Source organism: Vombatus ursinus, unplaced genomic scaffold (genome assembly GCF_900497805.2).
Source record: "Vombatus ursinus unplaced genomic scaffold, bare-nosed wombat genome assembly UNPS02014781.1, whole genome shotgun sequence".
Taxonomy (NCBI): Eukaryota; Metazoa; Chordata; class Mammalia; order Diprotodontia; family Vombatidae; genus Vombatus; species Vombatus ursinus.
Window position 1 is genome coordinate 9,396,807 of NW_020954559.1, and position 18,378 is coordinate 9,415,184.

Consider the following 18,378-nt stretch of genomic DNA (forward strand, 5'->3'; position numbering starts at 1 on the left):
TTAGGTTTAGACCAAGACTTTACAACATATAACAAGATTTGTTGCTGTTTTACCTTTCATTTCAAAGAGGACCAATGACAAAGGATGATGTCTTGATTTGTGCATGAATTAGATTTAAGTGAGACAAAGTTGCACAAAGTCTTTAGTCTCCTTCTCTCTTCCAGAGTCAGTGGCAAGACAAAAGTCAAGATGCCTGGCGATGGCCCAGGGGGCAGTGGATGATCTTGGCACCTTTGATGTCTGACAAGCTCTAAGCATTCTACAGTGCCTGCTTCAGTCACTGGAAGAAATTGGTCTCATCTGCCCATTATGCCAGGGGAATGCTTGGGGGTAGATATCCCCCTAATTCACCAATGGGTTTGAGGCCCACTGGTTACTCTCAAACTGGGTTAGCCCACCTGCCAAGATGGTTTTACCAGAGTATGACTATTACACCTGCTACAGTTTCTTGGAAGCACAAGTGAGAGTTAAATAAGAGGCGGACACCAAAGGTGTATAAGCAGCCTTGAAAAATGCTCAGCAAGCCCTCACACCAGAGGCGCTAGTCCTCCCTGAAAACTCCATATATTCCATATAACAAGATAAGTTCCAAATGGATACATGACTTAAATATAAAACGTCACATCTTAAACAAATTTGAGATGCCAGAAAAGTTATCTTTTAGCTCTATAGGTTTCAAAAATTTAAAAAGTTTGCACAAACAAATCTATTATAGTTAAAATTAGAAAGAAATGGCTTAGGAGGAAAATAATTTTTTTGCAGTGTTTCTCTGATGAAGGTCATATTCAAGATATTTAAATAATTAATTCAAATTTATAAGACTAAGAGCCATTCCCAAAAAGATAAATTGCCAGAGGCTATGACCACACAGTTTTTAAAGGAATAAATCCAAATTATTAATTACCATGTGAGGATGACTTCTGGGAGCCAAGATGGTGGAGTAAGCAGTAAATCTCTGTAACTCTCCCATATTCACCTCCAAAAAAACCCCCAAAAAAACATAAAATAGTGCCCCCAAACAAATACTGAAACAGCAGAACTAGCAAAAAGATGGGGTGAAACAATCTTTTAGCCCAAGAAACTTGGAATATTGCCAAGAAAAGTCTGTCTCACTCAGGTAAAAGAGGATCACATTGTAGGATAGGAAGCAATCCAGCAAGCCAGCAACAAGCCCCACCTTAGCAAACCAGTAGGAGATACATAAACAGGGTTGCAGGCAGACACCAGCTCCAAGAACCACAGTATGCTTCCACATAGCCTCAGGCAAACAGGCAACTTCTAGAAGCCAGATCTCCACATGCTTCAGCACAGCCCCTGGAAATGCAGAGACACCCCACCAGGCCTCAGCACACTCCAGACACCAGCACTAGGACCCCAGCTCAACACCAGGTAAGTTGCCAGACCCCTGTGGCCTCCAGCAGTGCCAGCCATCCCCACCCTACCCCCTCAGCACAGCACCAGGTAAATAGCCAGAGCCTGTAGCCACTGGCACAAGAAGCCTGAGATAGTGCCCCTTCCAATCTGGGAACAAAGCTCAATTTTAAAAGAAAAGAAAAAGGCCAAAAAAAAAAAAAAAGAATCTGACCATAGAAAGTTAATTAAATTACGGGATGAGAAAAAGGAGTGCAATGGGTGCAGAAAGAGGGGAGAGGTAGAATTGGGGAAATGATCTCACATGAAGAGACAAGAAAGACCTATTACAGGGGAGGGGATAATGGGAGGGTAGGCAACAAATATCTCTTGAACCTTACTCTTATGAGTATTCACTTAAAGAGGGAATCATATACATAATCAGTTGAATATAGAAATCTATCTTACCTGACAGGAAAGTAGGAGGGGAAGAGATCAAGTAAAGGTGGGGAACTGACAAAACAGAGGGCAGATCAAGGGAGGTGCTAGACAGAAGCAAAACACTGGTGAGGAGGGAAAGGGTGAATGGAGAGAGAGGACAAACAGGAGGAATAGGATGGAGGGAAATACACAGGTAGTAATCATAGCTGTAAATGTGAATAGGATGAATTCTCCCATAAAATGGAAGTGGATAGCAGAGTGGATTAAAAACCTGAATGCTGCAGTATGTTGTTTGCAAGAAACACACTTGAAGCAGAGAGACACACAGAGTAAAGTTAAGGGACTAGAGCAGAAACTATTCCACTTCAGCTGAAGTTAAAAAAAAAAAAACACAGATACCAATCCTGATCTCAAACAAAGTAAAAACAAAAATAGACCTAATTACAAGAGATAAAGAAGCAAATTACATCTTGCTAAAAAAAAAAAAGGTACAATAAACAATGAAGCATTATCAATGCTAAACATATATGTCCCAAAGGACATAGCATCCAAATTCTTAAAGGAGAAGTTAAGTGAGTTATGGGAAAAAAAAGACAGCAAAACTATGCTAGCGGGAGACCTCAACTGTCCCTTCATAGAACTTGGTAAGTCCAACTGAAAAATAAACAAGAAATAAACTAAGGAGGTAAATAGAATATTAGAAATATTAGAATATTAGACCTTTGGCATAATTTTGACATAAAGGGTGACACTATAAGCAAATTAGAAGAGCAAGGAATAGTCTGCCTGTAAGATCTATAGGGAGGGGAAGAATTCATGACCAAACAGAGAACATTACAAAATGTAAAATTGATCATTTTGATATCAAATTTAAAAGCTTTCATACAAACAAAGCCAATGCAACCAAGATTAGAAGGAAAGCAGAAAGCTGGGAAACAATCTTTATAATAAGTATCTCTGATAAAGGTCTTATTTCCCAAATATGTAGAGAACTGAGTCAAATTTACAAGAATTCAAGCCATTCCCCATTTGATAAATGGTCAAAGAATATGAATGGGTAATTTTCAGATGAAGTCAAAGCTATCTATGGGCATATGAGGAAGTTCTCTAAATCACTTTTGATTAGAGAAGATTCACTTTAAAATTAAATTAAAACAAATTAAAACAACTCTGAGATACCACCTCATACCAATCAGATTGACTAATATGACAAAAAAGGAAAATGATAAATGTTGGAGATATGGGAAAATAGGGACACTAATGCACTGTTGGTGGAGTTGTGAACTGATCTAACCATTCTGGAGAACAATTTGAAACCCTTCCCAAAGGACAACCAAACTCTGTATACCCTTTGATTCAGCAATACTACTTCTAAGGCTGTATCCCAAAGAGATCATAAAAAGGGAAAAATATCTACATGTGAAAAAAAATATTTATTTCAACCCTTTAAATGGGTGCAAAATATTGGAAATTGAGGGGATGCCCATCAATTGGGGAATAGCTAAACAAGCTGTGGAACATAGATGTAATGGAATACTATTGTGCAAAAAGAAATAATGAACAGCCAGATTTCAGAAAAACCTGGAAAGACTTGTAGAAACTGATGCAAAGTGAAATGAGTAGAACCAGGAAACATTGTACACACTATCATCAGTATCAACTACTTATCAGGATCAACAATGGATGACTCAGCTCTTTTCAGCAACACAATGATCCAAGATAAGTACAAAGGACTCACAAAGGAAAATGCCATCCATATCCAGATAAAGAACTGATGGATTCTGAATGCAGATCAATACATATTTTTTCACTTACTTTAGTCTTTCTCATGTTTTTTTTTCTTTTGTTCTGTTTCTTTTTTCACAATTATGACTAATATGGAAATGTTTTTACATGATAGCACATGTATAAGCTATATCAAACTGCCACCATTTTCAGAAGAAGGGAGCGGAAAAAAGAGAAGGAGAAAAATTTGGAACTGAAAATCGTGTAAAAATGAATGCTAAAAATTTTCTTGACATGTAACTGGGGAAAAATAAATACTATTTATATATTTTTTAAAATTACCATATAAAAATTCTTTTAATCAGAAATGTTAAACTCACAGCCCTCAGTCAGCAAGCAGGTAGCAAAATTTCTGTGTGGCCTGAATCATATTAAAATGTAATTGCGAGATGCCTAATGAATAAAAATACAACACAACAGAAACAATGTTCTAAGCCAATATGCAAACTGCAGAGATCTATTTCTACTTGAATTTGACACCATTCTTGTAAATCACTAATAATTAGAGAAGTACAAATTAAAGTAACTTTGAGGTTCTGTCTCATGCCCATCATACTAACAAAGATATTAAAAGTGAAAAATAACAAAGGTGGGATTACTTAGGAGAAAACAAGAGATAATGAGAATAAGAGATGCCATGGTAGTAACAGACTCTAGCTGAATCAAAAAACTAGAAACAGAAAGAATACTACCCTATGTGGCCAAAGTAGTTATATTTGGCAGCAGCCATTAGAGACTATATGCTTATGTATTATTGGTGGAGCTGTGAATTAGTCTAACTATTCTGGATAACAATTTGGAACTGTGCCCAAAAAAGTAAGTAACTAAACTCTACATACTCTTTGAGCCAGCTGTGCCAGTACTAGGCCTATACCCAAAGAGATGAAGTTAAGGAGAAAGAGAAGGGGAGAGGGAGGAAAAAAAAGAGAAAGATAGAGAATCTATATATACAAAAATATTTACAGCAGTTCTTTTCATGGTAGCCAAAAATTGGAAACCCAGGTTGTATCCTATTGGTGAATGGCAAAACAAATTGTGGAATGAGAAATGACAAGTCAACAATCTTAGAGGAAACTTAGAATATGTATATGAATTGATGAAGAGCAAAGTAAGAAGAACTAGGAGAACAATTTATACAATGATAATATCATAGAGAAAAACAACTTTGAAAGACTTTAAACCTGACTAATACAATGACAAACTACAAATCCAAAAGAATGCTTGCTAGAAAGAGACATCATTTTTGGACATGACCAGTATGGGAATTTGATCTCTCAGACTACATGCATATGAATTGAGGGCTCTTTTCTCAAAAAAAAAATCCTTGGATGTGGGAAGTATAATGGAAGAGAAAGATTAATAAAACAAAAATATATATAAATAAAAGAGAAGACTTTCACTGAAGAGGGAAACTGATAGATAGTGATATAGTCATAAAAGAATAAAGCATCAATTAAACTTTTTTAAAAATAAAGGCAGCTCAGAATGACACACCAACAATCCTTTTATCTTATTTGTATATTGAAATGTTTGTTTGTTGATGTTTTTAAAATTCATAATAAAAATTTTTAATGAAAAGAAAGTACAGAACTTCCAAAAAATCAAAGTCAATGTAAATACTAATTAAGGTGAAACTTGTATCACAACTTGCTCTCTGCTCCATAAAATTAAGAGTTTAGGAAGAAAATAAAATTTGTAAGTTATGCTGATCTTGTTAAAGAAAGAAGTATTTGGTCCCTTAGCAATATGAACACAACAGAAAGATAAGCATATCACTACTATAAAAGAAAAACTGTTAGGGCTAGAAAAGTTTATGAAATAAACTATCATTTTGCCATTTCTTTCTAACATCCTGGTAAGGTTTGCTCAGACAGACTCTGTGATTCAGCTTTGGAAAAAATTATATCCTCAAGTTGTTTCCTACTATTATCTTGCCCTCTGGATTTGATATTCTAATGAACACTGCTATGAGTCAGCATTTCTTCTGCTTTAGCTCCATTGATCATGATCTGAATCATTCCTTTTCCCAAGATGAATTCTTGTTCTTAATTAAGAACTTGCATCAATCCTGATTCCTTGAAAATCAGGCATCTGGTAACATTTTCCCATAATCAAACCCAACACTTTACACCATATGTGACTCTGGAAATAGCTGAGCCACTTGACACTTTGCTAGGTCTTCAATGGGAATCCCAAGGACCATAGTAATGCAGTAGAGTAGAGCTCTCCAGATCTAGAAACACTCTGGGGATTGTTTGTAGTCCTACAAAAAGTGACAGAATGATTCCAGAAGCTAGTGGAGTCAGCTATCCTCATTACTGGTAGCACAGTGCATTTCTCAGATCACTTTAGCAGGTAGATAGAGAACTTCCCAGGACTTCTGGCTTGGTATGTATTGTTTCTGGACATTCACTCTCATAGACAACCAAAATCTTAGACTAAAGTGGCATTTGTCATGACTTGTGGTGAGAGATTAGATACCACTGAAATATTCTTCTACCAAATAAAGGTCTAGGGTTCTCTCAGTAGCTTCAGTAGACTTTGGAGACCTTCTGTTCATCTGAAATGGACAACCTCCATATTTAACAGTTTTGAAAAGAGCAAAGAATCATAGTGGACAATACTAGCTTCTTCTGGATACAATTTAGGTCTTGTTGAGGAATACTACTGTCCTGGTTTATATAAAGGGTTTGTTTAGGCTTATCCATAATGCTTTAGCTTGATAGAGTTATCAACAACCTGCCCAAACTAAACCATCAGTTCTCAGAATTGAGTCCTATTTTCATGGCTCAATCTGTGACTGTCTTCTTATTGGTAGCTAAGAAGCACTAACCTGAAGAGAAATCATCCACAAACTAGCTAACATACCACCATAACTAATGGGGTCAAAACAATTTTCCCACCCTAGATTGATCAGTTTTCATAGCCTTCTTGACCATAGAAATTAACCAATGTATCATAAGACTCAAAAACAACTCAACAACAATGACAACAAAAAGAAATCTCTGTAAATATCATGACCTCAATTTTTACCCAATGATAATTATAGCTTCTGCTATATTTACTGCTAAATGCCTATATAAAGGACATAAAATCAGGAATATGGCTATAATCCTGGGCTTAGTTTTGTTGTTAAGTTCCCCTCTCTCTCTCCTAGCAGAAGGGTTTTGGAATTAGGAAACTGGGAAATCTCAGATGTGAAAGCCCTGACAATATCAAGATGGCAACCTTAAGAGAAGATGTTGATCAGGTGTGGTCTAGCTATCAGAAAGTCTCTGCTGAAGAGTTCTGGACCCTGGTGACAAAGAAGTAGAGTTCAAAAAACAGAATTAAGCTTAAAGATACTAGATGGGGATGAGTGACCCTGCTCTGTGTTCTAAAAAGCTTATCACTGCTGCAAAGAATCTCCTGCTAAAAATGAAAAACTTACTCTATTACACATTCTGAAAAGAATAAATAGCATGCTCCTTGATGGAAAAGAAAAAAAAATAAATAAAAGAAATTTTGTTTCTTCTCCCTTGACTCTACATCTAGTTCTTCTGGTTGAAATATTACAGGTTGCTATTCTAAAAGAACTATGGAAAGTCTCAGATCTTTAAACTAAGAAAGCATGGCAAAGCCCACTCTTCTCAAGAATAAGAGATACCATGTGGCAAAGGACTCTAGCTGAAGCCAAAAACTATAAACAGAAAGAAACTCCACAACTATGTGACCATTGTAGCTATGTCAGCTATGTATCAGCTACAGATTTGAGCAGAGTTCTGTCCAGAAGATCCAGCAATGGAATAGCATCCAAGAGAGATGAGTCTAGTGGCACATTGTCCAGCAGAGTGTTTAACAGCTGATGAAAACGATCCGTCTGGAAGAGAGAATGTATTCAGTGAGGATAAATTGGGAACAAGCATAGGACCAAAATGGCATTATTATCACCACAAGACACAAGTGGCCCTACAGTATGAGAGATGTCCGTTTTTCACCTATACTTGTGCCCTAGTCCCACATGTTCTCCTTTGAACTTCATCATGCCACCAGGGGCCTTAACATCTTGCAAAAATGCATCATCCTTAACACTCAGACCTCATCAACACCCTCTGTTTGGAAGGCAAAGAGGGGAGTTCCCCCCCAAACCTCCATTTAAGGAGGGCCCACAGGCTAGCCATCTCTTCATTTCCCACCTTGCTACACTCCTTTGAACTTTTCCATCATGCCCTTGAGCCTGAACTGGGTACTCTTACCTTTTTTCATCTTCCTTTCATGTGCTATCTTCTCCCATTAAATTGTAAGCTTTTTGAAGGCAACGACTCTCCTTTTTATATTTGCATCCCCAGAACTTAGCACAGTGCCTGGCACAGAGTAGGCTTTAATAAATGTTTATTGGCAGACTGACTGACTACATGTGTACCCTTCCATGAATGTTCTCGGGTATGTGTCCCCCTTGTGCTGGGGAATTAGAGTGATCAAGAGATTAATTTAGCCCCCTTGATTTCCCAATCCAACTTGATAAAATCATGGGATATAATAGACAGGTAACAGAGACAATGAAATGTTCAAGTTCTGATGCTTTCAAACCTTGAGAGATTTAATTTATAGATTATAAAATAATAAATTTGTGTGGACTGACTAAACTGTGAAAGTGAGTGTTCAAATTTTTAGCTTGTAAATGAAGTATAAAGAAGCATCTGTACTTCTTTACTCATTTAAGAAGTGTGAAGATGTTCACTAGTCAATTTAAGAGAATTACAGGGCCATGGACACTAAATGAAAGCTGCACACAGGAATAGTATAATTGGCTAAGAGAATCAACTATGCCCATTGGGCTGATATTAAAAAACAAGCTAGTTGGTTCCATATTATCAAAAGTGTCATTCCTGGCAGTTGATAAGAGAGATAGGTATGAGAAGGCCCTTTTGAGCAAGGATTCAAAACCTATGTTATAACATGGTTCCCTTTGTCAGTCTAGTGAAGCCTATGGGCTCCTTTTCTCAGGATAATACTTCTCAGAACAAATTAATAAATTAAATGGGATTACGAAGCAAACCAATTATATCAAAATGCAGTTATTAAGGTGTTAAAAACAATCAAGTTCATAGACCTAAGGTTAAGAATCCCTGCTTTATATAAGCAATTTTTTGTTTTCCCCTTTAGACATTTTCTAGAGTGTAGCATGGAGCAGAGAGAATTTCTTTCTCACCTACCATCCATAATGGCATCTTTTAGTAAAGCAATTAACCCATGCCCAAATGAAAACAGGTCCTGTAAGTCTAGCTCCAGAGTCAAGTTGGACTGCGGAGAGCATCAGGTCCAGTGAATTTATTGGAGTGATCTGTCCCACAGACGATTAGAACTGATCCACCACCAACAGACACAAGATACTTCCCAAGACCCAGAAGTTCACACTCCAAGCTGACCTAGTGGCCACCCCTAAAGGTAATCAGCCCCTGTCAGGCTCTGTACCTCTGCTCAGAATTGTACTCCCTTAAGTAGAAAACTGGAAAAGAATTTTTACAACCAATGTCTCTGATAAGGGCCTCATTTCTAAAATACATAGAGAATTAAGTCAAATTTATAAGAATACAAGTCATTCCTCAATTGATAAATGGTCGAAGGACATGAACAGGCAGTTCTCAGATGAAGAAATTAAAGCCATCTAAATCACTATTGATTAAAGAAATGCAAATTAAAACAACTCTGAGGTATCACATCACACCTATCAGATTGGCCAACATGATAAAACAGCAAAATGATAAATGTTGGAGAAGATGTGAGAAAATTGGAACACTAATGCATTGTTGGTGGAGTTGTGAAATGATCCAACCATTTTGGAGAGCAATTTGGAACTATGCCCAAAGGGCTATAAAAATGTGCATACCCTTTGACCCAGCAATAAAACTTCGAGGGCTGTATCCCAAAGAGATCATACAAATGGGAAAAGGATCCACATGTACAAAAATATTTATAGCAGCTCTTTTAGTGGTGGCAAAGAATTGGAAATTGAGGGGATGCCCATCAATTGGGGAATGACTGAATAAGTTGTGGTATATGAATGTAATAGAATACTACTGTGGTATAAGAAATGATGAGCAGGCGAATTTCAGAAAAACCTGGAAAGACTTGTATGGACTGATGCTGAGTGAAGTGAGTAGAACCAGGAAAACGTTGCACACAGTAACAGCCATGTTGTGTGATGACTAACTTTCACAGACTTAGCCTTTTTCAGCAATGCAAGGATCTAAGACAGCTCCAAAAGTGTCATGGTGGAAAATGCTATCCACATACAAAGAAAGAACTATGGAGTTTGAATGCAGATCGAAGCATACATTTTGCTCTTTTTTTCTTCTGTTCTGTTTTATTTCCTCTTTTTGTGCTTCCTTCTATTGGTTCTAATTCTTCCTTACAACATGATTAATGTGAAAACATGTTTAATAAAAATGTATATGTATAGCCTATATCAGATTGTACGCTGTCTTGGGAAGGTAGGGGGAGAAAAATTTTAAACTCAAAAGCTTATGGAAATGATTCTTGATAAATCAAAATAAATTAATAAAAAAGAAAGAAGGTAAAAACAAAACAAAAATAAAATAAAAGAATTGTACTCCCTTTATGAATACCAATGGGCAGTGCTCTGCCTCTGCAACTCCAGCTCACTTGTGGATCACATGCACTAGTTTAAAATGTTACACACTGGACATCTGATAGACATTAATATGTTACAACCTCTGCCAATATTAGAAAATTACAGATTTCCTGCTAGAAATAATCTTGGAGATGGTCTATTCCAACTCCCTCATTTTATAGATGAGGAAACTGAGGCTCAGAGAAAAAAGGTTGTGATCTACTCAAGATTACTCAAGTAAGAAAAGATAGAGACAGTGATTAAACCAAATTAGTTTACTACAAACCTGATCTTTTCATTAGACCATGCTGTTTCCTTATGCTCAGTCCTTTGAGGCATGTACTCAAGCCAAAGACTCCAAAGGAAATGCAAGTTTTGCTGAAAAAAAAGCCCCAAATTCCCCTTTTCCAGAAATACTAGGTAGTAGCATTAATGGGCCTTTATCCAAGGAATGTGATGCCATTTTGGTAATGGTAAGTACTTCGATCAAGACAATCACGTCATTTCTCAGTGCAGGACCTTCTGCTACTAAAAAGGCCAAGTGATGTCTTGAAATACATTTTCTAATTCCATAGCTTCCCTTCTCGTATCACCATTGACTGAGGTCCAAATTTCTCTTTCATTCTACAGTGATGAATTGAAAACTTTCCATATAAAGACAGACTTTTCCACACTATCACCCTCCATTTTATGATCAGAGAGCAAACAAGATGAGCTCTTGATCTATATCTCAAACATTATGTTTGAAGATAACTGAGTCACCTTACTTGTGACAACTGCATGGTATAGTGGATGGAGTACTAGACTTGGAGTGAGGAAGCAAGGAATAGGGAAGACCTAAGTTCAGATCTAGCCTCAGACACATACAAGTTGTGTGACACTGAGCAAATCACTGAACCTCTCTGTACCTCAATTTCCTCATTTATAATATGGAGTTAATAACATCTTTGTCCCAGAATTGGGATAAAGTTAGAAGATTGTTTGTAAAGTACTTTGAAAACCTCAAAGCACTATGTAAATGCTCTCTCTTATTGTTGCGGTTGTTATTCACACCATGGAGTTCCCTTAAAATAATATGACACACTCAGCTACTAGCAAAAGAGTGCTTTACACAAACTCTAGGTTTTACCCTGAGTCTTTCCCTATATTAAACCCAATTAACACAGCCCCTACATTCAATGACCACCTGGGCAAGTTTGAAGCTAACAAGACTGACTTGCAATATGTCAAGGTAGAATCCAAATGAAAGACAATCCCCCATCACATTCCCTGGAAAGCACCAAAGTGCAGGGAATGGACTCTGGCCATTTTCCCATAATTTTCAGACTGATAGAACTTTCTGAAAAGAGGTGGGTGGGGATTATAGACTACTTGCTCATCACTCAGATAGTCCAGTCAGGCCTCATTACATTGGGTGCCTCTGGTTTCCAGCTACTTCTACTATTTTTTTTTGCCTGCCCCTATTAATCATAACTGGGTAAGAAAAATAAAAGAAAACTAACATCAAAGTAGAATTATGGAGCCGTCACGGCTATCTCCAATATTTATTATCCTGGGGAAAAAAGTGAAATTCAGGGACAGGACAGGAAGACAACATACATGCCCTGGATTTGGTAGAAGTCTTGCACCAACCAGTGTTCTAGGAGAAAGGTTGGTGATTGATTCTGTGGTAATGCTGGCACCAAGGACTGAAGAGAGAGTATAGCTACCAAAACTTTACCTTAAAGGAAGAATTCCTGACCTTAGGAAGCCACCTTGGTCATGTCCATTGCTTTCCCCTGCCATGGTTTTATCCTTGCTGCTTTCCTGGCTTTTTAGAGCACTGTCATGAAGGGTCTTGCCATGTGGATTTGGTAGTCTGAAGAACTCTGGCTTGACTCACCAAAATTTTAGGTTTATAATCTCATCATGTCTTGGAACAGTCTTCTTTTCCCGAGAGAATTCTTCCCTCAGGTTCTATTGATTAGTCTTAATTCCATTGTCTCTATTCTCTGAGGGACCAGAATTTGGCAGGTTTTTCTTTAGGCTTTTGTCTGACAGTTACCTTGGAAAAACTTGGAAGGGGTATGATAAAGGTTCCAATATGCTGCTGGACCTGAGGATGAGAACCAAGCCAACCTGTATAGAAGTGCAAAGATGCTAAGTCTTGTTGATTTTCTCTGTATCTGGAATTTTCAGAGCCATCAGATTAAGAAAGCCATCTCTGCTTCTTTGGGTTCTGGGTATACTTAAAGTGACTATTGGTTAATGCTGAGTACATTATCACACTGAAGTTTTTGTGAAGGATTGTCAGCGGTTTTTCTGCTCTCATGAATTGAGGGCCACGCATCATTTCACTGCTTTGGAAACATTTCATAGTTCCTAAGCCCAGACTTGTGCAATTTTGTTTTGTTACACAAGAAGCTATTTATGGCAGGTTCGTTGCATTATAAACTCTAATTTGTTACATCCAGCCAAGAACTTTGCCTTTGTTAGCTCTTATTTTCAAGAGCTTTCCTGTACATCTCATTTTTAAAACAGCCCCACTGCCACCAGAAACATATAGCACTAGTCATGATTTACTAAAAGTCCTGTAGTAAACAAACCTTTGAACTAGCAGCCAGTGTAAGCCACATGCTGAATTTTTCATTGATTTCCTAAGGAAAGAATGGATCAAGCAGGAATGGAAAAAATCCAGGGAGTCAGGCCTCCAGAATGGCCTACATAAATTTATCTTAAGATCAGCCAGCCTTTGCCTGGCCTTACCACAGGCACAATAATAAGGCTGTGCACAGGATGAGAGGGCCACTTTGGGAATGGAGCTCAGGTAACACACACAAATGAACAGACATTTTAGCTCTGAGAAACATGGAAATTAAGTTGGAAATGCTCAACAATGGAAAAAAACAATAAGTGACTGCATTTTGGCCTGGGTTGTTTATAAATAGCCATCCATTTACAACAGGAACTATTTGGACTCAAAAGCTAAAGAGATTGAGAAATAATATGTTAAAAATCTTTTCTTTAGGTTAAGAGGTAGAATTCCTGAAAATTGTTTGGCAGTTTCTAATTTATCTTTTTTTTTAAAGCATAAATTTATACTGTAATCTTGAATAATTGTTTGACTGTTAATTGAAAAAAAAATCATTCAGTTTCATTCATTTGATTAGATTGGAACCCTGATTTGATTAGAACCTCTTGCAATTCTACACCTTAAATAAAATAAGAAAATAAAAGAAAAACCATCTTGCTTGAGAGTTAGTGGCTCTCAAAAAGTTTCATCCTTCAAGTCTTCCCTAGAACAAACTTAATAGATTTTCTATGCTGGAGAGAAAGGGATTAGATTTCCTTTATTTTTTTTTCTCAATAAAGTAGAGATTAACAGTGGTCAGGCAACAATATATGTTTGAGGGAACCTAATGATAACCGTAATAACATGGGATTAAGGTATAAGTATGAAGTATGTTAATAATATTTGGTATTTACATAATGCTTTGCTTAATTTGATTCTCATAAAACCCTCTGAGGTAGTATAATAAAGACATTATTATGCCCATTTTGCAAACCAAAAACCAATTGATGGTTAGAGAGGGTTAAATCCCATGCCTAGGATTATACAAGTAGCAAGTGTGTGAGGTGGGATTTGACCCTATGTCTTTCTGCCTCCACATCTACCATGCTATCCACTATAACACACCAACTCGCCAAGACTGTTGAATCCAAAGCATGATGTAATGAGAAAGGTCATATAGTCTAATCCTATCATTTTATTGATTAGAAAACTGAGGCTCAGAGTGACTTTGGTAGAACCAGTAAGTAGCAGAGCTGGGATTTGATACACTCTAACTCCACAGTCAGAACTTTTTACATTACAACATAATGACCCAACATATACATGTTAAAAGTTCTCTGTCACTGGCCATATTTAGGAATAATGACATAACGAGCAATACTGTCTCCTAATCTGAAGAGCAACAATATAGAATCAACTCAACTATTTTGCATGTATATTGTTCAGTCTGAGAATCATACAACATAAATTTTTAGCACCAACTTAATTTTTCTTTGTAACTTTATCCTATTCCTCAGCTGGCATGTTAAAAACATAAAAATCAGATTTTGAATTAGGTTGGATACGACATCTGTGTATATGCCTATATATTTATATAATCAAAAAATCTTAGTGTTAGGAGGGAATTTAAAAAGTTATATGATTAAATTTTCCATCTTAAACATAAATGTTCTTTCTAGCATTACAGTCAGATGTACATTCAGCCTCTGAATCTTTTAGTAATGGAAGACTCACTACATTGCAAAGCAGCCCATTTCATTGCCAGTTAATTCTAATAGAAATTTCTTTCTTATACTAGTTGAAACCTTCCTTCCTAATAATAACATCTACCTAATTTCCTTCTTATTATTGATGATAATAATAATAGTTAGCTTTTATATATAGCATTTTAAAGTTTGCAAAGTCCTTTAAAAATATTATCTCATTTGACCCTCATAGCAACCCAGTGAGGTAATTATTATTCCTATTTTACATATGAGAAAACTGAGGAAGACATGTGACTTGCCAGTTAGTGATTGAGGCTGAATATGAATTCACATTTTCTTTCTCCAATTCCAATGTTATATTGACAGTGCCATATTATTAAATGGGTATATTAGGAATATAGCATTGGCCCTGCCTTGTTTTATATTTTTGGGGGTCAGTAACCTAGAAGATTGCCTTGGAAAATGTTTCAATGATTCAAAACAGGGAAGGGATTCTTCACCTTTTTTATGTCATATCTACCCTTGGTAGTTTGTGAAGTTTATGAATCCTTTCTCAGAATGTTTTAAAATATATACTATATTAAAATTATAAAGGAAAACAATTATGTTGAAATACAATTTTCAAAATATTAAAAAACTCACAGACCTCAGCTGAAGAACTCCAGCACTAGAAAATAAAACCATTATTCAAAAAGAAAATCTAGACACCCTGTAATATTGGGATGAAGCCTAAGAGGAAATTTAGTGGTATTAAATGTAAAATCTGACATTTAGGGTTTTTTTTAATTACATGCGATTTCCAAATGGGCATAATGCTATGTGGTCAGCTAAACTTGCAGTGGTAGATTTTAAAAATTGACCTAATTGCCCTATGATCTGGTCTTAGCCATGCTGGATCAAATCCTGGTTATGCCCCAAATACCAATATTGCTTTGACCCAATATGCCCCCAATACGGAGTTTACTCTTGGAAATCTCAGATAGTTCCTGTCTACATTTCCAGCTCCTGTATAGGCACTTAAGGTAACAAATCTATTTATTGATTTTAAGGTAGTCTTTATTTTATACCAAAGAAAATGCAGAATAAAAAAAAAGAACCTATACACACTGAGGAAAACATATAAAGGACTTATCATTGCCTGTAAATAATCAATTCAATTTACTCTTTCTGCTAGGTTCCACTTTTTAACAGTCTCCTACAGTCCTCCACATCACTCCATGTTTTTGGCTTCTCTGGGGAGGAAAGTAAACTTGGTTCCATTAGGCTAACAAAACCCTGACATCTCCCTATAGATGTTGTTGTTGTTCAGTCATTTTCAGTCATCTCTGACTCTTCGTGACCCTAATTGGAGTTTTCTTAGCAAATATACTGGAGAGGTTTGCTATTTTCTTCTCCAGTTCATTTTACAGATGAGGAACTGGGACAAACATGGTTAAGTGACTTTCCCAGGTTCACACAGCCAGTTTGTGTCTGAGGCCAGATTTGAACCCAGGAAGATGAGTTTCCTGACTCCACATCTGGCACTCTGTGCACTGCATCACCTAGTTGCCCATCCCCATAGATACTCATACAGAATTCAGCCTTATAGTACTTCCCTTTGGGCTTTGGTTCCCCTCGAAAGGAGATACATTCGCAATTCCCAGATAGGCAATTCCTTTTCCCATTAGATCCATACTGGCAAAATAACACTTAGAAATAGCAGAGGACAGAAATCCAGGCCCCTTCTTATCATGGCTTTTCTTACTACAGTTCCTCCCAGCACTGAGGCTAGATTTATGATTTTCTCTCCTTGCCAAGAGTCAGGAAATTCCTCTGCTGTTGACCTTCATACTCATACGCCAATGACCCAGACCCTGAAGGTAGTGCTACCCAGAGAATGCATCACTCCACTAACTAGGAACTTGGGGTTCAGAGATAACATTGTACAGGAACTCCCCTTTCAGGCCAGATGAATAAGCAAGCTTCTGCCTCCATCATTAATAGACTTGTAGTTACTCTCCACATACTTATTTATCTATTCTTTACTTATTTCTTCCTCTATTTATTTACTCATTAATTTATTTGTTTCTTTGGAGGAAAGGTAAAAAAAGAGAAGTGGGAGGAATCACTAACTCAATCATTCTACAAGCATTTATTTAGTGCTTACTACGGTCCAAACCCTAAAAAGGCCTGAATCTTTGGTGAAGATGCCTTTTTTATAGGCTAATAATTCAAAGGAGTGATTCATCTCAAAATATATATGTCTCCCAAGAATTTGAATCAGACAATTGTCTTCGGGGAACCTCCATTATTGAAATCCACACTTCAAGAGATACCAAAGGTAATATCCACATCTACAATGAGATGTTATCAAAAGTCCCCCAAAAAAGGTTCACCATACTGTAAAGGAAGTTTATCAAATTGAACAAGAAACTCCCTTGATCTGCTAGCCCTACATAAAGTATGGTGAAGGTCAGGCCTGGCTGACAATATTCTTGTACAAAGGATAGCACCAGTCAGAGTATAGTGTAAAGTACCTTGGATTTGGAGTCAGAAATCTGGGTTTGAATCCTGACTCTAATTCATACAACCTGTGTGACCTTACCAAGTCATAACCCTTCTGAACCTCAATTTTTTCATCTGTAAAATGAGAGAGCTCATTCTAGCTTTAAATTAATAATCCTATTACTGGCCAAGGGCAGTTAGGTGGTGCAGTGGATATAGTGCTGGGCCTGGAGTTAGGAAGACTCATCTGGCCTCAGGCATTTACTGGGTGTGTGACTCTGAGTAAATCACAAAACCCTGTTAGCCTCATTTTCCTCATCTGTCAAATGAGCCAGAGAAGGAAATAGTAAACTACTTCAGTATCTTTGCCAATAAAACCCCAAATTGGGTCATGAAGAGTTGGATGAGACTGAAAAATGACTGAACAACAAACATTATCGACAAAGCGAGGGAACAGCCCGAACCTATGCGGAAAACCTCAAGTAGAGCATTGAGGCAATTGCCCTCCATAGCACATTCTGGCACATAATCTACATCCTACATTTAATGCTTAATCACCTGATTTGGCTTGATATTGGGTTACAAACTCATAGAATCTCAAAGTTAGAAGCAAGTTGAAAAGTCATCTAGGCCAACCACTACAGTGATTTGCCTTAAAATTTGTCTAGGTTTTGCTCAGCTCCTTTCAGGTATTTGATGGTTTCTATTCACACTCTCCTCCCTTAAATGTCCTTTTTGCATTGTGTTTAATCTTATGAACTGTCTAAAATCCTTTTAGTAGTAAGCGGGAAATAACAACTTCACATATACAAATACATAAATGAGATTCATGCTTTATAGACTGATATACTTAAAATGGAAGGATGTTTTTATAGCCATATAATGGCAAGCTCACATTAATACAGTACAAAATGAAATCACAAGTACAATCCTGAGGCAATTCAGACTTTCAACAATCAGTCCACAAACACTTAAAAGGCACTTTTTGTGGTTCAGAGACCTATAGGAGAAAAGACACTATAGGAGAAAAGACCTATAGTCTCTCCTTCATGGACCTTACAATCTAGTAGAGGGCTAATGTAGGAAAACAGATGACTAAAATTCACACTATTTAAGTGTATGAGATTGGGAGAAATAAGGTTGCTACCTAATGAGGAGACTGTGCAAAGTTTAATAGAGGAGATTCAAGATGGACTTTAAAAGGTTGGTTGGAATTTTACAGGTAAAGAGGGTAAGGAAGAAAAGTCCAGGAATGGGAAATGCCATGAGCCCAGACACAGAGCAGGGAAGCCATGGTCTGTTTCAGGGGCAGAGAATAGACTAGTTTGCCTAGAATGTAGAATACATGGAAAAGAGTAGTAAGATTGAAATACAACACTTTGTGTGCTAATAAGGAGGAATAAATCCTAATGAATCCTGTGAAGTGATTGAGTAAACAGATATAAGCA